This window comes from Oreochromis aureus, linkage group 8 (assembly GCF_013358895.1).
Source record: "Oreochromis aureus strain Israel breed Guangdong linkage group 8, ZZ_aureus, whole genome shotgun sequence".
Classification (NCBI taxonomy): Eukaryota; Metazoa; Chordata; class Actinopteri; order Cichliformes; family Cichlidae; genus Oreochromis; species Oreochromis aureus.
This window is the reverse complement of record NC_052949.1, coordinates 27,011,746-27,038,733: the sequence shown is the minus strand read 5'-3', so window position 1 is coordinate 27,038,733 and position 26,988 is coordinate 27,011,746. Positions and strand designations below refer to the sequence as shown.

The window sequence follows — 26,988 nt, the reverse complement described above, 5'->3', positions numbered from 1 at the left end:
ACTATGACTTCAAATAAATGCTAATGTTGGTCAGGGGCCACTGGATTTGTGCTTCCCAATAAATTCGCCATTTTCAGGCGATATCATCATTTCTGTGACTGTGGCAGTGTGAACCACATCACAAGCCTAAAACAAAAAACATTTAAAAAAATAAAATAAAATAAAAATAAATCAAAAATATATTACAGACCATGTTAAACAGGGCTAGAGACTAGTCAGTGACCCCATGGTAAACACTGGTTGCTAGAGATAGAGATAATATATTCTGTGACTGGTTGACACAACCACACACAAAGAGTTTAATTGGAGTTGCGGTTAGATCCAAGCACTATAGTACCATCTTTAAATGTACTAGAAGGAGACACGGTTGAAAAGTGTTTCCAAGCTATTAATGGCAGCTCTAGTTTGTCACTATACTTGCAGCTTTGTTGTTGTATTCCCCAAACACACATCACTGTCAGCCTGTGCTGTGTGCTAATATCCTGCATGGCCTGTTTGTGTAAAACACACATTCCTTCGTCTGTGTTTGGGATAGAAAAAGCCTTTAGGAAGTTGTTTTAGCTGCAAGGCTTTTAAAGGCAAGTCAACCCAAACAGAGGTGCCTTTAAGTACAGCACATCAACTGTATGTAGAGTAGAGAGGGAGCATGTTGACCAGGGTGAATGGAGTGAGGCTGGAGAGGCTATAACCATCAGTTTAAGGAGAATGAGTAATATATTCAGGTTCCAATGATTCATAGCTCACCTTCTCCAACTGGACTGCGCTGAAGGAATCACAGTGAAAAATGATATAATTCTTTACCTCCATCGTAATCGTGTAACACATCGTGGGCTTAGCTGTAAGCTTAAACCTGGTGTTCCAGTCCGACAAGAAACAAATGGTATCAATTTGCTTCCAGTCATTAGAGCACATTGTTGACTGGGAGGACATATTGTAGAGCCAATCTAGCCCAGACCCCAGTCCTAAATCAAGTGACCAGCTTTCCCACAAAGGAATGCACTCAGTGTTTGCCACTGTAAGAGTGGACTTATTGCAAGTTTTAATGGTTTGGACAACTGTGGGTAGTTTGCATGGATGATTGAAAGGGTTTTGGCTGCTCCCCTCATCTTTTCCCCCTCCTCTTTAAGGGGGAAAGAATGAAAAACAAAACAACACATTCTCTCCCTTCCTCCCACTCTCTCTTGCTAGCATGCACACCCCGTAGAGAGAGCACCAGACGCGTCCAAAAGAAACAGCGAAACAGAAATAGAGCTGCTATTTCAGTCTGAAAAGGTTGTTATTTTTAGAAAATGTGACACACTCTACATTAAATTACACCATCATAAGATCACTCTGTACCCCTCCACCCCCACCTCACCCACTAGACCTCCAGATCTATGACTCACTAAAGTATGTGGTGACGTTACCCCAAACTATTCGCCTCAGTCTTCTGATCAAAAAATTTGATCATCGGCTCATCGCCCCAATTCAGTCGGGGGGGGGGTGACTCGTAATATGCACACAGATCTGGTTCTAATTTAAACATATAGCTCGATATTATCATCACACAGGTAACAGCATTCTGATCAGGGTGCTTAATATGTTTAGTTAAGATTGGTTTGTTCTGTTTCCCGTCCATGGACCAGTGCCCTTCTAGCATTTGACAGCACATCATAACATTTGTTTGTAGCATGTGAATGAAATGCAGAACAAACATGCAAGAGAATAATGCCGCTGTTGGTATGCCAGGCCAAGACATAATGAAACATGCGAAAAACACATGCTTCCAATTTCTTACTCACCTCGGTGTTTCTTCCAACCAGTGATGTAGTTGGGAATGAAAAGGTAGGTAATCTCCCAGCCTTGGCTGCTGAGGCACGAGGCAGACCATCATTAATAAACAGGATAACAAAGGCTGACGACCACATTCACTTAATGGGGAATTCTATTTTCATAGTATATCTTAAAAATCCTAGCGTTTATTTTTTTCAAAGAAAAAACTTCAAAGAATCAAAGAAAAAAGATCAAATTGTTTACAAATTATATGTAATTTAGAGGTGGGCTACACCTCTAAATTACAATTAAAAGAAAGACTGTAAAATGTGTTTGAAAAGATGTCCCCTCTTTGAGTTGCTGTGACATCACTGATGCCTCGTGCTTTTGTCTGTTGAAATAGCTGAATCTAGTTCTTGCATTCATGTTTCCCTTAGGATGAATTATTAATTCTCAGTGTTTATGACTGAAGCCTTTCAAAAATCATTTCATTCCTCATCTCTACTTTGTCTTTTAGTGCTCTACTCTATTACAACTCATTCAATCACTACTTAAAATAGATATTTTTCCAAAGCACAAATGTTGTAAAGGCTCGCCTTTCAGCACATTTACTTCACCAGATGCACCTTGTTTCTTTTCCTCACCTTTGATTGGGTGTGGTGCTTGCCCTTAATTGCACTCACCTGTCACTCGTTATATAAGGACTGCACTCACCTACCCCTCACTCTTTCTTCACTCCCACATGGGGCAGCAGCTGAGAGATAGCAGTCCATGTGTGTCTTTCCTTTACCCATTATTCAATAAAACGACAAAACCTGCAAATGATTGATGACTGCTTATTCTCATTCTAATCGGATGAGCCCATGATGATGACTACTTAAACCCTGAGCCTTCCTTCCTCCAAAACATGGTCCTTCGAGCCGGAGTAGTGTTAGCGTCATGGATTCAAAGCAGCCATTGACTGAAGGTTTGAGACGTTCCGGTCGTGAAAGGCGACCTCCTACCCACCTGCAGCAGTATGACGTTCAGTACCCTGGAAGTATAAGTGCTACATGTGATACAGAGAGTCAAACAGAATGCCAGCATAGTGACACAGACACACATGGGCTGCAGGATCCCGATGAAGAGTCAGAAAGCCAACCAGAGACATGCCCTGCTCCTTTACCTACCAATCAAGATGAGGTGATGAGGGAACTCCTGATGACGATGAGGGAGATTAGGCAACTCATGATTCAATCATCTCCTCCCCATTCTCGCAGTTCCTCCAGATCTTCAATTCACACTTTCTCATCTGATGAAAGTAAATCCTCTGTATGCGGTTTACAAGTCATTCCCCAAACACATCAGCAACATGAGCAGTTCCCAGTGATTGATCCAGCAACATGTCAATCACCCTCTCAGCCCCCACAGGTTAGCCGTCACTCTGGTGCAGTTCCGGCTGCCAGCCCTTCTTTCCCTAATTCAACAATATTAGATGCTGCAGTTCCTTCAAGTGGTTTGCCTAGACCAGTTTTTCCTACACCAGATGAGACTCCTTTTAATTTCCTGGCCACACCACTGCAAGGTCCCCACCAGATTTCATGTGTTCAACCTGCTGTTCCTCTAGATGAAGACCCCGCTCAACCTCTCATTTGCATTCCAGAACCAAGGCAGCACCCTCCTGTAAAACTGCAACCAGCTACATCTGATGGTTTGCATGCACAAAAACCTTTGGTACCTGTTACTGCTAGCTCGGGTCACTCCTCTAGCATTAGAACACATGTGTATAAGCTTGAGGGTCCTTCTTTCCCAGACCTTACCAGTGAAGATGAAATCCAGTATAGGCTGTTACGAATGGCCCTTACTAACCTTCTTGACCCTCATGAGACAGAGCACTTCAAATATCATGTCCTTCTCGATCATCTGAAAGTAGACCAAGCTAAACGGTTAGCTGTTTCCTTTTCCTATGCTCCTGACCCATACACTCAAGCCATCAAAGCCCTTGATGAGCGTTATGGGCAACCAAGACAGCTAGCATTGAAAGAGCTACGGAATATACTGGAGCTTCCTCCTATCAGAGCAGGTGATGGTCGGACTCTGGATAACTTTGCTCTTAGTGTGCAAGCTTTAGTTGGTTTGCTTAGTATCGGACAGAACTAAATTGTGGCTCCCATGTCGACCGCCTACTTGAAAAGTTGCCTGCAGAGCATTCCAGTCGCTTCAAACTGCACATTTACAGGGAACAAGGAGATATGATGTATGACTTACCTTTGTTCTCGTCCTGGTTGCAAATGGAGTTGGTTGGTGGTTGCAAGTGTCAACCAAGAAAGGACAGTCCTGTCTCATCCTTTAACCAGCCACGACCTGCCCGTAAGTAATAATGGATTGGATTTCATATAGCGCTTTTCAAGGCACCCAAAGTGCTTTACAATGCCACTATTCATTCACTCACTGGTGGAGGCAAGCTACTCTTGTAGCCACAGCTGCCCTGGGGCAGACTGACAGAGGCGAGGCTGCCATATCGCGCCAACACCAGTAGGCGGTAGGGTAAAGTGTCTTGCCCAAGGACACAATGACCAGGACAGAGAGCCCGGGGATCGAACCGGCGACCTTCCGGTTGCAGATACGCTTCCCAACCCCCCTGAGCCACGGTCGCCCCAAGTACACCTCTCCACTCACAACAATATTACATGGGACAAATCCATCCGATCCTGTACAGGCAACACAACCCATCATAATGACTAAGGCAAGATGTGCATATTGCTGCTCACCTGAACACCACATTAGCAAGTGCCCTGAGTTCATTAACAGGACAAAGGATGAAAAAATAAACTGGATAAAGAGAAACAAACAGTGTTGGCGTTGTGCTAGAACTCATCAGGCTGCAAAGTGCGATCTGAGAAAAGACTGTGCTACCTGCATGGGACGACATCTACAGATCCTGTGTGAGGTGAATCAGAGACCTAGAACTGAAGTGAATCCTGTAGTGAGGTACTTTGATAAACCTAGTGACTGTCCTAGTGTACTATTAAAAGTTGTGAAAGTGCTCCTGCTTAATGGCAAAAGAACTCTTGAAACATATGCAATACTTGATGATGGCTCCCAACGTACCATGCTTCTGACATCAGCAGCTCAGCATCTCTACCTAACTGGGAAAGCTGAAAAATTATCACTCAGAGCTGTCCATCAAGAAGTTGAAACCATTCAAGGTTCTTCTGTAAGTTTCAAAATCTCACCCATTGCACATCCAGAGAAAACTTACACAATTAATAATGCCTTCGCTACAAGTCACTTAGCACTTTCAGACCACACCTACCCCGTATCATCTCTCCAACGGAGATACCAGCATCTCCAAGGTATTCCATTACCCTTTATTAACAAAGCAGCTCCACTACTGCTCATAGGCTCTGATCATACCCACCTTATTACGCCTATTGCACCAGTTAGACATGGACCATTTGGATCTCCTGCAGCAGTCAAAACCCGCTTAGGATGGACACTCCAAGGTCTGATCACAGACTTCCAACCCCAGAGCAGTTCCACGCATGCCCAATGTTTGTTCACATCTTTCAGTTCAGGTTCAGAAGAACCGCTCCAGCACATCCTCGTGTCTGCTGATGGCTCTGAGTTCGTTCAGCCACCTCCTATTCTACCATCAGCAGTATCTATGTCGTCACCTGCAGTGCCGCTATCACCAGTTCCACCGCCTGTGGCTGCCATTCCACCAGTGGTCAGGGCACCGCCTGCTCCTGCATCACCTGGTCCTGCCCCTGCCAAGTCCCGTAAATTACCCCCAGCGCCTGCAAAACTGCCCGACGGTCTGCAGGTCTGGGCCTGCAGCTGCATCCCACGCGGTTGGCATTTGGACCTGCTTTGTCGCTACCGCTGGCTACATGGTCGGCCCCCTGAACTGTCTGGCCTGCATTGTCGACCTCCAGGTTGACCCCCTGAACCTATATCAGCCCTGTAGCATGTCTGATTCCTGCCCCCGCTTCGTGAAAAAGAACGACTTTCAACATATTTCTCACTAGAAATATGGGGGCGGCTGTTGTAAAGGCACACCTTTCAGCACATTCACTTCACCAGATGCACCTTGTTTCTTTTCCTCACCTTTGATTGGGTGTGGTGCTTGCCCTTAATTGCACTCACCTGTCACTCGTTATAAATGGCCTGGTAAATGGCCTGCATTTGTATAGCGCTTTACTCAGTCCCTAAGGACCCCAAAGCGCTTTACACTACATTCAGTCATTCACCCATTCACACACACATTCACACACTGGAGATGGCAAGCTACATTGTAGCCACAGCTGCCCTGGGACGCACTGACAGAGGCGAGGCTGCCGGACACTGGCGCCACCGGACCCTCTGACCACCACCAGCAGGCAAACATGGGGTTAGTATCTTGCCCAAGGATATTTGGCATGCAGCCAGGAGGCAGCATGCCAAATATACAGTATAATATAAGGACTGCACTCACCTACCCCTCACTCTTTCTTCACTCCCACATGGGGCGGCAGCTGAGAGATAGCAGTCCATGTGTGTCTTTCCTTTACCCATTATTCAATAAAACGACAAAACCTGCAAATGATTGATGACTGCTTATTCTCATTCTAATCGGATGAGCCCATGATGATGACTACTTAAACCCTGAGCCTTCTTTCCTCCAAAACAACAAAGTTGTCTCAAAGGTCTTACCAGGAGCAAACATGCCAAAACTAAAAGAATCTACATAAACTACTAATACTTTCTGTGTGGGGCTTGCATGTTCTCTCTGTATCTGCACTGGGGTCCTCCCATAGTCCAAAGACATGTTTGTTAGGTTAGCTTGCAATTTTAAATTGGTCATGGATATTAGTGTGTGGCTGTCAGCTGGGCTACTTTCCAAATATGTTTTATTTCATGTTCAACCACAAGTAAATGATGCTGGAAGACAGTGGTTCCCCCTAATCCACCTCTAAACATCCAGGTTTCAGTTTTCATAACTTCAGTATCCAAGATAATGAGGAACTAAGAATTTAGCCATAACTCATCTTGATAACACCGAAGGAGAGAATGTTCTAGAACTGATAAGTTGAAAGTGTAAATTTGAAGATCACATTGCATCTGTTTTAGGCCAGACACAGAATTCCTCAAATAGAACACTACAAATACAGTCAAATTAGTCTGATGTTGTGTTGCACTGCTTTGGGCCTGGCAACAACAGAGTATGCAGATCATCAGTCAGTGACTTAACATTCAAGTGCAACTAAGTTAAACTGGGATCTCAATCATCAGAGTAAATCCAACTTAAAATGGCTCATAATGAATAAGATTTAAGGTTTTAGGGAGGACTGGTCCAAAACCTAATATGAACAGTACTGGGATGCTGTATTATAAAGACAAGCTTCAGACAAATTTTACTACAAGAAAGAAAAATACAGTCAGGTCCATAAATATTTGGACAGAGACAACTTTTTTCTAATTTTGGTTCTGTGCATTACTGCAATGAATTTTAAATGAAGCAACTCATATGCAGTCGAAGTGCAGACTTTAAATCACTGGGTTGAACAAAAAGGTGGCAAATATGAGGAACTAATGTATTTTAACACAATCCCTTCATGTCAGGTGCTCAAAAGTAACTGGACAAATTAAATAACACTCTTAAATATGCTCTGCCAGGCCTTCTACCAGCAGCTTTCAGTTGCGGTTTGTTTGTGGGCCTTTCTGTGTGAAGTTTAATCTTTAAAAAGGGAAATGGATGGTTAATTGGGCTAAAATCAGGTGACTGACTTGACCATTCAAGAACATTCCACTTCTTTGCTTAAATAAACTCCTGGGTTGGTGGCTGTATGTTTTGGGTCATTGTTAACCCTAGAACACTATCGCCGGGTGATTTATACCCGAGAAAATACATTTACATGATTTCTCCCTCCTCCAGCTGTTTGCGTGTCGAGGAGCCTGTGCCTTCACCACGGAAGTCTCAAATGTCCCAGGAATGGGTGGACCAAAGACCAGCTTTCCAGAGTCATTATTTTGTTTTAGGAGGTTTATTTTTCATTTTGTTAGACATGGCACAGTTGAAAGTAAAAGAAGACTACTCTAATTTGTCATGTGTTGTCATATTTTGATATATTTGATTACTGTTCATTGGTTATATTATATCGGGTAAAAATCACCCGGCACTAGTGATCGTGTTACTATTTATAGCGATAGTGTTCTAGGGTTAATCTGTATTATGAAATGCCGCCCAATCAATTGGACCGCATTTAGCGGGATTTGAACAGACATTATGTCCCTGAGCACCTCAGAATTCATTCAGCTGCTTCTGTCCTGTGTACATCATCAATAAACACTAGTGTCCCAGTGCTACTGGCAACCATCCACACCCAAGCCATCACACTGCCTCTGCCGTGTTGTATAGATGATGTGGTATGCTTTGAGCGGTAAGCTATGAGCTGTTCCACGGCTTCTTCATACTTTTTTCTTGCCATCATTCTAGTAGAGGTTGATCTTGGTTTCATCTGTCCAGAGAATGTTTTTCCAGAACTGTGCTGACTTTGTCAGATGTTTTTCAGTATTTACTTTCATGGTAGTCTTCTCTTTATGGTCGACTTGGATATTAATACATCTACTCCTGGAGAGTGTTGGTCACATTGTTGGCTGTTGTGAAGGGGTTTCTCTTCACCATGGAAATAAAGCTGCAATAATCCACCACTGTTGTCTTTCATGGACACCCAGGTCTTTTTGCATTGCTAAGTTCACTGCTTTCTTTCTTTCTCAGGATGTACCAAACTGTATATTTTGCCACTCTTAAAATTGTAGCAATTTCTCTGATGTTTTTTTTTCTGTTTTCACAGCTTAAGGATGGCTTGTTTCACCTGCATGGGGGGCTCCTTTAAATGCATGTTGTCCGTTCACAGCAAAATCTTCGAAATGCAAGCACTGCACCTCAAAGCAACTCCAAGCCTTTTATCTGCTTAACTGATAATGACATAATGAAGGAATTGCCCACACCTGTCCACGAAAAAGCCTTTGAGCCAATTGTCCATTTGCTTCCTTTTAAAAGGAGGGTGGCACGTGTTAAGGAGCTCAAACTCCTAAACACTTCATCCAATTTGAATGTGGATACCCTCAAATGAAAGCTGAGAGTCTACACATTATATCCATGTCCATTATATAACTATAATGGGAATATGTTTCAGAAAACAGGTAAAAAAAAAAAATGGTGTCAGTGTCCAAATATATATCTGGACATAACTCTACTTACCATATTTTTCAGACCACGAAGCGCACCGGATTAGAAGGCACATTAAGCCAAACAAAACAGTCAAACAGATAAGTCAAACTTTACTCAACTCATTCTTCTTACTTCCTCCTCTTCCATGCCATTGATTCATTAATGTTAAATTCTCTCGCAGCTGCTCTATTCCCATGTTGTTGCAGTATATTAATGACTAACCTCGTATTGTAGATGGATTATCTCAGTTGTTCTCCTGACTGAAGTTTGGTCCGTTTACAGCATCCTGCCATGCGATTGCATTTCTCTCTAACCATCGGGAACCCTCACGTTAACTTTTATCGAGTGATTTTTGAGTGCGGCTACCACATAAAATCGGTTCAAGGTCAGTAAGCACAACCAGAATAAGGCGCACTGGACCAAAGGATTTTTGGTTTGCCGTATAGTCCGAAAAATACAGTAATAGTAATATAGTAATATGTTAATGCAAGACGTTTGGTTAAGTTGTTTTCGGTAACTCCTTTTTTACCTTAATGTGTTGATTTTAAGTCAACTTAACAGTTTCCTTCAATGTCCGCAAGATGGTCCACAGAGCTTCCTTAATTTGCATATTATCTATTTATTTATTTTTTGCAAGGAATATTTTTAAAGGAAAGTCATTCTCGAGTTCTCATTGTGGGAGTTTCCATCTGCAGCAGTGACAAAATTAGACAATTCTGACAAATCGAATAGCTAGTGAACAATGTAGAACATTTAGCAGTTAAAGAGCAAATTAACTTCTGTCAAATTAAATAAAAAATACATATGAATTTATAGAAGAATAGTATGTTACATTTTTTTGCTGCCCCCATGTGGCTCAAAAAGTCACTCCAGCAAACCTTCTTTGATTGCCAGTGTGGTGTTCTAACAAATGGTCTTACTATTTCTGGAAGCATTTGATAAAATCAATAACAAATACTGAATGTCACTGAGTAGCACACAAGACGGACAATGCACGACATGCTTAGAGGCAGCAACCAAGGAAAACAGTGTGTATCTGTGAACATCCGTGTGCATACCTGTGTGCGTGAGTGCGCTTGTATTTGAAAGATTTCGCCATGTAACTATCTAATAGTAGGTGTGGGTAGGCACCATCGCCAGAGGGGCGATGCCCCCAGACCCAGGAGATGTTTTCCTTTGCTCTGGGGTGGAAATGAGCATACAGCCCCCGTTCCTGCAGCAGCAGGGAAGATTAGCATCACAGACCCCAACCAGACGGCCAACTTCTCCTCCTGGCCCCCTGCCCCAGATGGCAAACAGAGAACGGGGGTGTTCTAACAAATAGTCTTACTGTTTCTGAAAGCATTTGATGATATGAATTGAACTCCCCTGCCCCTAATATTATTTTTCCAATGAAACCACTGGTCACACATCAGCAAAAGGAAAGACCATTTAAAGTAATATTAGACAAAGCTTTTTTGGGCATAAGTCAAGTGACATTTCATCCAAGTTGTGAAAAAAAAATATTTATATATATATTACCACACCACATAACTAAGTTTCTTCACAGACATAGTTTCATCTTTTTTTTTTTTTTTTTTTTTTTTGCTTGTCTCGTCCAGCACTGTAGCAATCAGAATTATTGGACCATTAAGGCTTTGCCATACTGGTCTGCTTGACTGGTCTTTATTATTTAATTATTTGTTTATTTATTTTACTTTTAAGTTATTACAATCGGAACAGACTTGACTCGGGGATTGGAAAGGGAAAGATGTAGACAAGAGAAGTTCAAGAAAAGGAGAGGGAAAAAAACAGAGGACAAGAGGGACAGAGAGAAAAGACTCGAAAATCCGCTAGATCACCTGCTTGAAAAAAAAAGAAGAAAACAAGCAAAAAGAGAACAACACAGTAGGAAAACCTCAGCAACAACCAAGGTAAGCATAAGTAACAGTCAATAACAAATACTGAATGTTACTGAGTAGCACACAAGACCGACAATGCACGATATGCTTAGAGGCAGCAGCCAAGGAAGATAGTGTGTGTCTGTGAACACCTGTGTGCACACCTGTGTGTGTGAGCGTGCTGGAGGGGAGCTGCACCACCCTCCTAGAGCTGAGAGCCCCAGACGGGAGGTGGCCATGGTGCAGAGGCCACAGAGAGCTGCGGCGACGTGCCCGAAGGCTCCGCTGGCAGCCAGCTACCCCAGAGTGGACCGAGCCCCCCCCCCGGAAGGTGCTCAACCGGGCCACAGGCCCCACCAACAATCCACCAGGAGTGAGCCAGTGCACTCCCGAGCACCCAACCCCGGACACTGAGAACCACCAACACATCAACGGGTGAGGGCATCAGCCACTGGCAGGGAGTGTGGTGAGGGGAGATAGGCCCCGACCTGACATATAGACATAGACAGACAGGCACACACAGATACAGACATGCATTCCCAAACTCAGCACTCGCTCAACATGGAAACAAACAGAAATCAACACTGTACACACACTCCTCATACACGCACTCTCAGTTCCAGAAACTATCGCCCCCAGAGGGGCCATCCGCCCCCAGACCCAAGAGATGTTTCTGGGGTGAAGATGAGCATACAGCCCCCGCTCCTGCAGCAGCAGGGAAGATTAGCATCACAGACCCTAACCAGACGGCCAACTTCTACTCCCGGCCCCGCGCCCCAGATGGCAAACAGAGAACGGGGGTGCTTTCTGAAAGCATTTGATGATATCAATTGAACTCCCCTGCCCCTATTAATATTTTTCCAATGAAACCACTACTCACACATCAGCAAGATCAGCAAAAGGAAAGACCATTTAAAGTAATATTAGACAAAAGCTTTCTTTGTGATTACTCAAGTTACATTTCATCCAAGTTGTGAAAAAAATACATGCATATAGAACAATAATCTTACATTCTAAACTGAGGTTGCATTGTTGCATTGAGACAACAACAGCCAATCTAACTACCATTTATAGAAATAAAGTTGGACCAAATGCTGCCTGCAATGTTGAAAAAGCTGTGGGCGAGAAGCTGGCTGTCACAGAGGCCAGAAAGCAGTGGACAAGATGTGTGCTGTATATTAATGACAGCATCATTTACTAACATACAGTGGCTTGCAAAAGCTTTTCAGTTATTTATTTGTAAAAAATGTTTGGAATCATGTATGATTTTCGTTCCACTTCTCATGTGTACACCACTTTGTATTGGTCTTTCACGTGGAATTCCAACAAAATTGATTCATGTTTGTGGCTATAATGTGACAAAATGTGGAAAAGTTCAAGGGGGCCGAATACTTTTGCAAGCCACTGTAAAGTGGACATTATCAGCATAACAAGAGGTTCACATTTAACTTTATTCAACTGTAAAGTGACGTAGAACAGTTATGCTGACTTTTTGCCTGGAATAAGAACCATGTCTGAGGCCAGTAAAATGACTCTTGGATCAAGTGTACGTCACTGTTCACCATTAAAAATAATATATGTTTAGGATTACTGTCTTGATATGTTGTCTTGAATAAGTGGACCAAAACAGCGATATTTTATGCCCAAACAGTTTACTACATACATAACTACACCACAAACACAGCTAAGTTTCTTATCCAACTTCAACCAGGAATCCCATCAGCAGGATGTCTGCAGGAAAATTAGGTTAATGCGTGGGGAAAAAAAGGAAGAGATGCCACACTTTTTTGAGACCTTTTGTTTTCATTCACATCATCTCACTGACTGGATGACTTCATATTAGAATGGGGAAAAGCGAAGCCCAAATGTAACTGAAGGAGACTGTAATGTGGAGCTATTTTTTAATTATTTGTTTTTTCCCTGCTCCATGATGTAAATTAGCCTTTATATGTTTAGTATTTAATGACCTCTTTAAAAACAAAGTGTTTTCTAATTAGACAATGGCTCCTACCAATCCCTGACAACCTTAGTACAAAGGGCTGAATTATCTAAAATATGTAGGCACAGATGTTATAGACTAATGGTGATGCTTGACATTGCTAGGTAGGTGCTGTGTGTCTTGTATGCATCAATTGATGCCTCTGGAAACAATGACAGTTTAAGGGCTCCTAATTTATCATTGTTGATGTACACAAACACACACTATTCATAATGTTAAATACTTAAAATTCGTTTTAATACATTTTATAAAAAAAATGTGCAAAAAAACATACAAAACCTGAGAAAAAATAGAAGAAAATACTGAATGTGTTTTATTAGGTATGAGTGACTTTGTAGGGAAGTTGGGTTTTTTCACCACTTCTACTTTATTCTCCTGCTACACTATAAGAAAAATACTGTGTTTTTACATTTGGGGTAAATTATCTCAACTTTGTGCTACTTTTTGTCACCTATTTGTAAACAACATATAATTTCAAAACCTTTTGAAGAGCATAATTTGAAATTAATGGTGCTGCAGAAACATACCATCTGCTCACACAATGTCTTACAAAGACAAAAACAAAAGCTTATTTGGATATGTTACTCTTGGTCATAGACAAAGCATGAGTGAAACTCTGAATAACACAGTAGTCCTGACGACACTTGAAGTCTGCATCTGCTGCTCTCATTCCAGCAGCATTATGCGGTTTCCAATGAAACCACTGGCTTCTAATGGAAACAACAGCAAATCAAAAATGACTATTTATAGTCACAAGATGAGCCGCCCATATCAGCTGAAATATTTTCAGTCATCCTTTGATAATAAGGTTTGTTAACATTAATTTAACAGTGTAGCGAAAGTGCAGTCCAAGGGATTCTCCAGTGTTCACTAAATGCTTGAAAAGATTTTCCTGTATCTTGTATCGTTGCTTCTCATCTTTCCACCTCATCATCTTTATGTATTTTAATGTCTGCCAGAACTAAAACAGGTTTTTCTGATTACTGACTGCATAAAGGTTTTCTCTATACTTCATTTTTTATATATAGTTCCACATAATTTAAGTACAGTGATGATGCAGTACTTACTGAAAAATTAGGACACAATCATGTTGTCATTGATTACAGTACCAAACATGGGATCATCCTCAACCACTGAGGCTTTTCATTGGCAATTAGTAGTATGCTACGTACTGTATGATCTTCTTTGAAATAAGCCAAAACCCACTGGAAATGGATCTGTAGTGGTGCTGTCTACCAATTTTACACATAAAGCTCACTGTATCTATCACAAAGAAGACCATAATAGGAATGAAAAGTCACTGTCTATTACTTTGTTTAAACAATTCTGTTCGACACATAAATGTTCTGTTATATTCCTCTTTGTGATTTGTTTTTTTAACAGCTCATGGCGACAAGGGAAAAACCCCCACTCTAACCTCTGCCCCTCATATTCTGTGTCACACGTCACTTTAGAATAGTTTGAATTTATTTCTCTAATAAAACAATAACTACTGTAGTACAGATAGCTTTTCTAACAATAACAGAGGCAACCAATAAAGGCTAAAACACCTGAAAGTGGAAAGTAAATCAAAGTAAAACCAGTTTGATAACATCCTTTTAGAAAAAAAGAGAGAAAGAAAACAGTGTAAAAACATTACAGTGCACATATTTCAGGAGAAAAGGTTTAAGAAAAGTTAGGCTGTGTCCTTCATTTCTAATGATCTAAAACAATTTTTAAAAAAACAGACAAACAGCTTGAGCTGAATAAATAGTACACAGTTTGAAAACTAGCAAAACCACAGTGTGTACCGATTAGCAATGTGTTCTATCATAAATGTCCCTACATTTAAACCAAGGCAATGTGTAGGTCCATCTTCCATATTAAGAAAATACCTCTGTGTGACAAATGTGCAAAAATGGGCTAACCTGCCACCCCAAACAAATCCAAGCCACCCATGGTTAGAGAACCGTTCCCAGTAGTTCAGTTCCTTGGAATTGTTGTCTGCCTCCCTATCACTTGCACTTGTTACAATCACCTGTTTTCAGTTATGCATGGATGTAGACATTACTTTTATTTTTATTGCACAAAAGGACAAGAGCATGATGGTAAAGTAGATACTGCATCTACGACAGAAACAACTGCATTATGCTGATAACACAACTTCAGCTCTTTGCAACCTCTCCACAGACAGCATGCTAACGTTAAGCTAGCCGAGAAGAGTGACCTTAAATCTGAGTGAATACTGACCCAAGCCCTGCAGCCAGACCCTGAACTTCAACAGGTAACAAAAGCAGCGAGGCTGTAGCCTGTGTTTCTACCTGCGCATGTTTCTACAGCACAGTCACTGTGGCAATTGCTTCAAGTCTCTTTGTCCTGGTTTTCATCTTTGCTTTTTGTTGTTGGCTTTGTGTTCGTACCTAAATAGTAAGAGAAAGCTCATGTCTTTGTTCTCATTAGGATAGGGATTTGTGTTGGTGTGTGGGACTTTAGCCTAACTGGTGACTAGTGGTGAGCCAGTGGGAATACAAAAGGAACTGAATAAATGAGTGATATTGATAATGGAATAGGAATCGCTAAATTGTTATCAACATATATGTGTGTTTGTGTGAGTGTAATTTTAGGTAAACGTATTCTAAAGCTAAGCAGTAATACTGTATATTGTAAGTGAACACACCACCATTGAAAGCACCTCAGTTTGTACATAAGACCTCTGCCTCCATCAAGAGACATGCGTAAGGAGGCATGGGTCTTCCTGAGCAATATAGCGGACACTTTGATGCATTATTAAAGAAAAGAGAGACGAGTAAACAGTAGAGAGCAGTGGCAGCAGATTGATTAGAGGCCTGCAGGAAGTTAAGGAAAGAGAAGCAGGGACAGAACCACGTCTACTGTGTTAAGTGCTAGTTATTTATTGAAAATGTCCTAAATTGGAACCAAAGTATGCACATGCTTATAAAGTGCCTAAATGCTAATATAGCCCTATTGATTGCCATTGTTAAGAGTAGGAGAGACAGCTATTCAGCTATTTACACTGACAGTAATGTTAGCAGCAGGAAGGAAGTCACTGTCAGATCTGCATTATGCAAATGAGTGTGGTGGCAGGCTCTGTGCTTTGCATGCTGTCCAGTTCTTGGATATGGGAGCAGGCATGAGCGGGTGTGAGGACACTACTCACTTCTCTCCTCTGGGTAATTACTATACAGGAAATTGGACATAAAATGTTTGAATAATCATGTATCTGAAGTGAGTTATGGATGGAGCCGACAGTACTGAAGTAAATTAAAACAAGTGAATCCAATTACTGTTTATGGAAAGCAGCTGTCCGAGCAGCATATGCTGGTGAGTGAAACTATGAGACTAATGTTGAGGTTAGTGCTCTGCTTGTCTGTATAACATGATGGCTATTTGAGTGTTTCATTTGTGCATGATGACAAGCCAAAAGATGTTTGAAAAACCTGTGTTGCATAGAACTTGCAAAATTATAGGCCTATGTCTGAAGAGGTGAGGCCAGTTGTCTATCTTTTTTTTTCAATCTTGCTTAACTCACACTCCATGAGTGTATTCTGATGTCATAACACCATGATAACTCGCCTCAATGGATTTACAAAAAACAAGGTTAGCGTTTGCTTTCAGACATGAACAAACCCTCTTATCCGTGTGTTTATTTACCTACACTGAATCAATTCATCTGTGATACAGCCAACAGTCATGTACTGGATAAGCTTTCGTTTCAAAACATTTGGATTTAATTATCATGGGGATATGATATCCAAACAATCTGGTTTCTTCCATTAATAACATGATTGCGGCATGGCAGTGCGAGCTAAGGCTGCAGCGTTTTCATATATTTTCATGGATTTGGGCCTTGTTTACTTACTTATTATGGGCATGGGGCAAAACCCAATTTAGAGTAATGACACAGTTTACGTTTTGGAGTTTTAAAAGATCTCTGCGAGGAAGTGTCCTGCTTCCACAGCTTGAAAAACAAACATTACCCGTGTGACTTTTCCAGAATAAAAGAATTCTCACTTGCTTCGGTCTTTTGCAGGTCAGTGCGGTTGACATGAGGAAGAGGAAGCTGGCCAAAGCTTTTGTGTGACTGATAGCAAACGCACTGTACATTAAGGAAACATAGGCCACAGAAGTGTGTTGTTTTACAGATAAAACACGATGGAGTATGACGCGCTATTTATAGGATTAAGGCCTTGTGCGAAAACTGATGTACTCTACAAACTTTAAGAAGTGTTTTTCTCCTCCTCTGAATGACAGTTTTGTCTGGAGCTTTTTGAGCTTTAGTGAAAATGAAAACTTATATATAATAGCCAATTTTCTTACTCTAAGCATTGTTTTTATTTGGTTAACACAGCTCATTCCCAAACTGGCTGCTTTGAGAGAACTGCTCAAGGTCATTCATGCTAAACAGGAGATGTGTTTTATAACAACAACACTTGCCTCAAGGCACTTTAAATTGTAAGGTAAAGACTCTACTATAATACAGTGAGGGAGCTAAAGGAAGCTAAAACCTGGTTCAAACAAAAGGAAACCCCCCCAAACTTAAAAATTAAGCCAAGTTGCAAAATCTGCAGTCCCTCCAACAGCCAACAAATGTCACAAAACATTTTTACGGCCTAGTGCAAAAATTGTTTTGGCCTCTATTGATAGTTTCCCCCCTTTGAATTTTGGGGAATTTTTTAAAGGTCATCCATTAGGATAACTGAGTTAACTGTTGATTGACAGGTGTCCTGATGATGCTGTAGCATTTACTTGGCCTCATTCCCTACTTTGAATAGTTGGAATGATTCCCTGAATTGTGTGTCTGCTTTGGGTGCTTTTTGCAGCATTTGCATTGGGTTATCTCATCTGACTAATATTATAGCCTGCTTTGTTGTGGTACATACCTACAACTTTGTAATAATTGCAGCATCTATGAAAATAGCAATAGACCATGCGTTGCCATGGAATAAAAGCGTTTTGCCACAACTTCCATTTCAAATGTAAAAATATGTCTCTTAGGGAGTTGCTAGAAATCACCACAATCTGGTTGATTTGAAAACATCTGCCTAATGTTAAACTGAGACTTTCTTATGAAAAAAATAATAAGTCTGGTGTCGGTAAACACACAAACGCGCTTATTTCTTTCAAACAAAAAACCTTTCTAGAATCATCTAGGGTTTTATTCCAACTTGTATGTCGTCATTATGATTTAAGAAATTTGCGAGTATCAAAGTTTGCTTCTACTTAAACAGGAGATGTGCCTATAAAGACAGGTTGGTGTTGTCTTGCCTGTGATTGCAATAAGAACCTCCCGAAAGGAGTTTGTCCTTTGATTAAGTGCCTTAGAATTCCTTTTACCTGAAGTAATAATATTGTTGTGCTTCATGTTTCTCTCCTCAAATACAAGGGAGTGGGAGACACTTCTATCATCTTCATTAGCAGCTTTTATAGCGTTGAAACTTGCTGTGTTAGTTTCTTCTTATGTTTCTCTTGTGAAAAAACATAAAACACAAAAACATGAAGCAATCATAGTGTAGAATTTCGTGGGAGATCCTCCAAGTGGCAGGAGACAAATCATTTAAATAGACTTGGGGATATGTTCAGTTGTTAAGGCTTCAGAAAACTGCTGTGCTCGTGTTTCAGAGAGCTCCTATAATCACTATCTTTGTGGCCTTTTGGTCACCTTAACCTGCTAAGTAATTATTTATTTACTTGTTCATATCGCTGTTAATTATTCTAATAGGTCTTTTTAGAGCTTTTTTTGTTTTTCTTTTTTGCCATAAGCCCTACAGCGTTTGCTGTTATCTCCCTCTGATACTGATCTCCTTGGTTTCCCTCAAGAACACTCATATTCACTTAACACTCATGTGCGTTGATGTTTCCTTTCTTCTTCTCCTAAGGCCTGTGCAATAGGCCATGCAATATAATGAAGTATAGATAAGCATAACCTAACCAGCTTGGCATGCAAACAACATGGTAATGTTATATGAATAATGGGTGCAGTTAGTCAGACTGCCTTATTGTAATGTCTAGGCCAAGAGGATGCTATACAGATAGTGTTGGATATTTTGCTGGAATGGTTTGGTTACTGCAAATCAGTACAAAGGTGGTCTGAGAGATTCTCTTTATCCCATGATTAAACATTTTTATCCTTACAATAGTTGTCTCTGTCCAATCGATAAGGCAGATGTTATGGTGGCCCTGAGAGGCCAGACGGACTGCAACTTAAGAAAACACCAGCAATAAGAAAAACGCTGCAAAAGCACACAAAACACAATGGAAATTATGTAAACCATATCCTGTGGGATTTCAACACAGAGAAAACTTCTTTGGGAGGTTTTGAACTAGCATGTTGCATCAGCAACGTCTACTGCCATCATCAACACATACAATTTGGGGATTTAGGGGACATTTGTAAATTTTAACTACAAAAAATAAAATGTTCAACTCTTTCTGAATCAACACTGTTCAGGTAATTCTTTATACCTCTAGGAATAAGAACAATCTGTCTTGTATTTGCCCACATATAGGTAATCCGTCTCTGGCAAAAACAATCTGACCAACATTAACAAAAGCATCTAAATCTTTGAAACTCATTAGTTGTATCCACTATAATAAATTTTACCAAAAAATAAGTGAAAAAGGATGGGCTTACATACCAGACTCAATGCTTTTTTCATGACACCATAGGTTGAACCAGTGCCTTTCAGGCCTGCAGACCTTGATAAAAAACAAAGTTTAAACTATTGTGCCACCAATCAACCCACTACTGCACATTTTGAAGTAAATTATTATAAGAGGAAGCTGATTTAAAAAAAAATACTATTCAAGATGATTTTCAGTTTACATCCATAATAACATGAGCAAACTGTTGTGCCCATTCATCTTCATTTTACTGAATATTTTTCCACTGTGATATTTACCAGGGATGCTGTCTAAAATTACCCTGCCTATATTAACTAATTAGAACTAAACAAAGGTTTCAGCATACAGTAATATCTTTAGGTTTGCAAGCATTTCTGGAGCAGCTGAACCAACATGATCCCTAAAGCCTGACCACTAATATGGAATAAATTAAACAGAGCATGTTTTTTCCGCGTTAGCAGTGGAATAATGCTTCTGCCAGTCAAACACAAATTTAGTGCTTCAGGCACAACACAGAAAATCCCATGCACCTCAATTGTAATAGTGTGGTCATAGCTAAGACCATAACAGTAAAGATTCATTGAGTATGAACAACATTTAGTTAGTGAAACTGTGGTTAAGTTGGGCTTTGAGTTTCACGCCCTCTATTTCACCTCCCTTGACAGTTAACACAGCTGAATGCCACACATACTAGCCGCACGTTACCGGTTTGCACATGTATTAGTACTTCTCACCACATGTGTCCAATTAGACTTCCAGTAAACTGACTTGGCGCACACATCCTACATTATTTGGGTTGCTGAAATGCTGCCTATGGGTTTCCTATGATGTCTAATTACATTGTAAGACACGAGTAATTGCAATAATAAGTAATGTGTTTAGATTATGCAGAAGTCAGTCCAGATGTAAAACATCTGTTTTGATCCTGCAGTTGCACTTTTTTTTCTTACTTTACATGGTATAATAAAAGCTTCTGTCAAGTTCGTTCAGATCTCTTATGTAAATTCTGGGCCGTGTAAGTGTATGCATGTGCTAAGAGCCACATCGCTCATCTACCTTCCATACATATTGTAAATTCAAAGTGAAATCAATTGCATTGTGTATGTAAAGCAGTGAGTGCTTTTGGCACGTTGGCAGGAGGGAGTCACACAGTAGCATTATTGTACTATGTAATAGCATTGAGGCTGTTAAGAGAGATGAAGCCTTTAGATTTCTTCCTGAGTTAGCATACTGTCATCGAATTTTTTCCTTTACATGCCTGACACATAGAGGATATATTCAACAGAATGCTACCTGCCCAGTCGAGTAAAAAAATCAGGGGGAAATGGGATGATTCTCATGATCAACAGTGGGACGACTAATAAAAATAAGAGGTGTACGTTCTAGCATTGCATTTAGAAATTCAATAGCAGGAAAGATAAAGAGAGAGACGGTATTAAACTAGAGATAATCTGGTCTGTTTCTTCTGCTAATTGACTTGGTTTTGCAATTAAAAGTCTTTATATTAAAATTTTTCTGAAGATGAGCAGTGGCCTTCTACTGCCTAATAATGGCATCAACCTTTAATAAAGTCCCATTAAAAAATGGAATTGGAATGAAGGATCAAAAAGCCTCTGAGAAAAAGATACAGACAAATCTGGCTGGTTAAGCAACACCTTTGCGAACTTTAATGAGTTTATTCTGCTGCTGTGCACAAAATGGTTTTAAGATGTCATCATGAATTCCTGGAGCGGAATCTGTCTAATACTTTGGTGGGTTTGTGACATGGCTTAAAGGGATTGAATTCATGAGATGTGATCCGTGAGGCTTTCTACTCCTTTAACCTTCCATTGAGAGCTCAATGTTCCTCGGCCTTCGCATTCATACCTGTGCAAGGTATTTGCTCCTGCGTTTGCTTTAACTTCAAAGGTTTAGCTGTGGAATAATGTTCCTGCAAATATGTGCAGTAGATGACAGAATCCTGTTCAGTTTAGGAAGCAAATTGGTTGAGCCTGTAGAGTTTATATAAAAAGATCAATACAGTCAGCCCCATTTACCCTCCAATCACATTAACAAAGAACAGATGGTATTTGTCTAAAGACTTCACATGTTTGTGAATAAATCTTAACTTGTTTTTGCTATCAAGATCCAACCACTGATCATCACGAGTCACAACATATAAACCTGACACTCTGAAACGCAGCCCGTACAGCTGGCGGGGTGGGATGTGAAAATGGTTTTCACGATGGATCGGTCATCACTTCATGCTGATACTATTCCAGTTATGTGGAATATTTCAATTATAATTACAAAATTAAAATCTTTTTTGTTTTTTTTGTATCATTCCAAAGTTATGACAATAAATGTCTTCATTATCAGAAAGTATAGTTGAGACTGTTTATTTATTCTGTAATTGGTTCTCCACACAACAGTTTTTATTTCTACTGGAGAACTTTGCCTTGCACACATGCAACTATTCTGCTTGTAATTTAATCTCACTGAGTAAATTGCTTTGCACTACCGACTGCTTTTCTACATCTAATTTTTAGAAAAGAAAGCTGCATCTTCACAATAAGGCAATCTTGTCATAGACTCCTCAATTTTTGAGTTTTTGTATTAATAGTTGGATTCCTGTGTTTGTGGTGTTTGGAGTTTTTTGTTTGTTTTGTTTTTTTAGCTTTGTATTCTCTTTGTATAGCAGATATTTCCGGTCGGTTTCTGTATGATTAGTTTCTCAATTTAGACCCTTTAGGTTTCTTAGTTTTGGTTTATCTACCTTTTGCAATCCTGTCAGCCAACTGAGTCTGTGGTTCCTGAGCTGCCTGAGCCAGTCCTGCTTTATTGCCCTCCAATTCTAGAGGGACTCCATCTCGCCCACTAGCATTCAACCCTTTTTCCTTCCTGCCAGCCAAGCCTCCAGATAGTCTCCTCCTCCACTGTCACCAGCCTCCTTCCCTGCCTTTTTGTCCATCTGCGAAGGCTCTGTAACAGTTCTATCTCCTTTGCTGTCATCAGGCACCTGCCAAGCATCTTGGGTCCTGTTTCCTTTGCTGTCACCGTCCACCTTCACCAGCATTATCTAGCCAAGCTTCTAGAGTGGTCCGTTATTACTGGCAGAAACAATTTGTGCGTGGTTGCAGTGACCAGCTGGTCAGTCAGAAGTTGAGTATGCAAGACTGTTAACTGCTGGCCACTTTCAATCACAAGCCCATCACACAGGTTGCCTGGAGGTAGGTAGCCTTTCTCCAAAAACGCATAGACAGATTGGCCAAGTGTTGCTGCGTATTTATAAATGTATACAGATTCCCAAACAGACCCAAAGGTAGTCAGTCTGGATTGATTTGTGCTAATGAGCACAACTCATCTGTGACGCTTACCAGTAGGTAACCTGATTCGGTTGGTTGCCATCTGATTATATTTCTACATAACAGCAAGTTTGCCAAGTGCCTAAATAATTTTGCCGTCCTGCAGTTAGGCTCTAGTAAGTGAATTACATTCCATTTAATGTGCTTTAACAAAATTTCTGCTGGATAATTCTTTTTTTTCTCCTGTGTCGAAATTCTATATTCCTATGTTTTTTTGTTTCAATAGCCTTAATGCTATTTAAGAAACTTAAGACTCTGGGTGAAGTGAAATCATGTCTCGCCATTACTTTTGCTTGGCATTCTAAACCATCTTTTGATGGAAACCAGAGAGACTCAGGTTGAACTTCTGACTAACTATTTTTTGTTTAGCAGTTGGTTTAAGTCAAACATTTTTGTAGCAATCGCACATGAGAGGGAAAACCTAAATGTTGTTGCACACTTGTATTAATATCTACACAAAAATAGTTTTACAGTCATCTGAAATTTTTTCGCTCTTCTTTTGATTGTATTTTTGCAGCATCCAGGAATGCGTTTTCATTAGACAGTGGGCAATGAACTTGCAATCACTTTACAATTCATTGCAAATCATTGACTTTCATGGAGACCATCTCAACAAGCAACAACGCTCAGTTGCTGTCCTCAAAGTTGACTTTGGTGAGAATGATTTTAGTCACTTTGTGCTGGACTGTGATTGTATGAAGACAGGTTGCCTCCCACCAGAAATACTACAAATACTTATACGATTGTGTGATGGGCATGTATTAATCGACATTTGATTCTATGATGTGTCTAAAATCTGGTTTCCAAATCAACCAGGATGTAAAAGTAACATGACCCATAGAATTTAAATTGCTTTCTAAAAAAAGAAAGGCAAAAATACACACAACATCGCTGTTCAGCTGTCAAATGTTTAGAGTGCCTTAAATCTCTCGGAATGGATTTATCCCTCTAATCTAACAATATTTCCTTAAAATGTGTCTGTTATCGCTTGCAGCAACTTTGAATTAAACAGACAGTAATGCTGCCTTAATAGTTACTAAAAGCATATTTGGCATAATGATTAAACAGCAACGACTTTGCTTTTTTCTTAACACAAGACAAGATCAATGTGATGATATAGGCTTTCTACTCTAATGCACTCCTACTTGTACTTGTGTTTAAAATTTGCCATCATTGGAATGCACCTAACCATCTGGCCATAGTTAAATGGCCTGCAATGATGACTATCAGGTATGCTGAAGATACATATGCACTGTTTACAATAGGATACAGTGTTTATAGAATGGGTTTTAATTAGATAGCAAGCCTGATCTCACTAACCAGATTTAGATTTTCTCGGAGAAGACATCGATAAGCTATTATTTTCTGTTCTTTTTTGTTATTTTGTTTCTGACTTGGCAGAACAGTGCTTACTGCACCTGATTAGACCGTGGGTGTTGTAATGCAACCTTTCCTGAGGAATGTACTGATCTCACACATCAAGCAGATGTTCTCAATCAATATTTGTTGATATGAAAGCCCATTAGTTTGTTAATTACATTTGCATAAACATTTCGCTATTTCATATTTACTATACTAAATTGGTTTTCATACAGAGTTTACATACAGTGGCCCTCAAGTGCTTACACATGTTTGCTCCAAATTCTGTTTGGCCGTAGTAAAAACACGAACACACGGTGCATATACAGCCAATCACATACTGTATTTGTAGCCACACACACACAGAGACATAAATGCAAACAAAATATCAGCACCACCCACCCTAAACAGCTTGCATTCCCCACCAATGACTTACCCAGAGTAAACAAACATTTATCTGCTTGTCTGGCAAACCAACAGTGTGGTGGTGCTGTTTGTTTGGCAGACATGCTGCAATAATGTAAGCAAGCTATTGAACTTTGTTTAATGAGAGATATGATTTGGACATGTTAAAAGAAGTTATTTTTTTTCCTCCTTGCCGGACTGCATAGATACAAGTTAGAGCGTCTTAATTGCTGTGGTGGCCAATTAGAACCAAGTCAATAACTGCTGAACCAGGTAGTAAAAGTCTGCCAATATGGCACCCTGACAATATCGGACTTAAAACCTGATGGTTGTCAACAGTTTTGTACCTCAATACACTTAACAGAGGTGTTTATGCAGCACATGCATGTGATCTCCTCGAAGCCTTAAAAATAACAATGTATGCAATAATAATTCCAAATTTAGGAAGTTGGATCAAAACACACTGCTATTACAGAATAAAATGACATTTCTCTGTTACACGAGAAGACAGAAAAAACAGACAGAAGAAGAAATGACCAAATGCTGCATGTTCTCACTCGTGAATTAATTAACGGAAATAAGGAAGGAAACCAGCGCATATCTGGACAGAAAGTATGAGCTCTCTCCAGGTTTCCAAAGCCTGTAATTTTATATGAAACATTTACAACGTTTTGATGACTGAATGCCAGTGTGATGATTGAGGGCTGCAAAAAAGAATAAATGTGTCATATAAAACATTTTAGCTGTTTTAATTTGACTTGATCAATTATAATGTGGTTATTCTGTTGGTAATTTACATATTTTTGTTGTGTTTTTTAAACATTATTAAGATGGCTGTTAAATTTCCAGCTGCATTTGTTAATGACTGCAATGTTTAGTCTGCTGTGATGGCTTGAGCAGAAGTGTTGAAATTGAAGGTGTCTAGTTCTGTACTGCTGTATAATTCATGACATGAACCATGGATGAATGAAAGGTATAGTAATGCATACATTCCCTGACATTCTCAAGAGCTATATAAAATGTTACCAAAGCCTGCCACTGGTGCAAAGGAGGGGCCCTGGGATGTTAATCGCTGTCCTTCCCACTCCTACACTGAGCACTAAAATTTACAGTCACCATAACACCCATATGTCCTCATGCTTGTTTAGGGAGACTTGAGGTCTGTCCACAATAAAAATCATTATAACTGAGTGAATTTCCAACCAATTTTCAAGTGAGTTGGGTTGGCAGAAAAAAAAGAATATTGTACTTATAAATCCCTTACATCTCTTAGTGTACACTTAATTCTTGTAACCTTAGCATTAACCAATTCAAATACACAGGATCAGATTCCGGCTTGTGGAAGCCGTCATGTTGCCCTGTCACCTTGAATACAGTGGCCAAGATGACCATCGTTGTTCTACCTAATGACGTTTTATGCACGCTATATTGCCAAAATTTTTCACTCACCCATCCAAATCTGCTGCTGCTCACTACTACTATATTCTACAGTCAACTACTTGTCGTATTATAACACCAACTTTCTGGAGAGTCTAAAGACTCTCTCCAAACTTCAGGTGGCTTTCAGATTAGCTCAAGAACAGTACGTAGAGAGCTTCATGACTGGGTTTCCATGGCTGACCAGTGAGACTTCAGAGCAGTGGAGACGTGTTCTCTGGAGTGACGACGCATGCTTCTTCGTCTGGTGAGCCAATGAAGGAGTCTGAGTTTAGCAGTTACCAAGACAATGGTACTTGTCTGACTGTACTGTGCCAAATGCAAAGTTTGGTAGAGGTGGGCATATAACGTGGGGTTGTTTTTCAGGAGTTGTGCTCGGTCTCTTAGTTTCAGTGAAAGGAAATCTTAATGCTTTTGCATGCCAAGACATTTTGGACAATTTCATGGTCCCAACTTTGTCAGAACAGTTTGGGGATGGCGCCATCCTGTTATAGCATGAATGCACACTAGTGTACAAGCAAGGTACATAAAGGCACAGATGAGTGAGTTTGGTATGGAAGAGCTTGACTGGCCTGCACAGAGTCCTAAACCCGATAGAATAGTTTGTGACTGTGAGCCAGGCCTTCTTGCCCAACATCAGTGTCTGACTGACAAAATGCGCTTCTGGAAAATCATCAAAAATTCCCATAAATACACTCCTAAAAAATGAGGAAAGTATTCCTAGAAGAGTTGAAGATATTATAGCTGTTATAGCTGTACCTATGAATTAAGTGTGTGAAGATGATCAAATACTTTGGGCAATAGAGTATATGTGCTAGAGACCGGCCATGTGTGTCATACATCTTTTAAATTACTGTGTTTTTAATTTAAACATCAAAACCAGCTCTTTCAAATATATATATATATATATATATATATATATATATATATATATATATATATATATATATATATATTTAAGCCTAACATAAGGCCAGTTAATGTTAGGCTTGAGTT

The 26,988-nt window shown here is 40.1% G+C and overlaps 1 protein-coding gene across 1 annotated transcript in view; it reads left to right on the top strand.

The window, feature by feature from the left end:
- The first annotated feature begins 14,798 nt into the window (after positions 1 to 14,798).
- myocd (myocardin) overlaps positions 14,799 to 26,988 on the top strand; it is a 131,526-nt gene continuing 119,336 nt past the window's right edge. The window contains exons 1-2 of the mRNA XM_039616688.1: positions 14,799 to 14,913; positions 14,996 to 15,089. The gene's annotated coding sequence lies outside the window, so the exon portion shown is untranslated. The remainder of the gene's footprint in view (positions 14,914 to 14,995; positions 15,090 to 26,988) is intronic.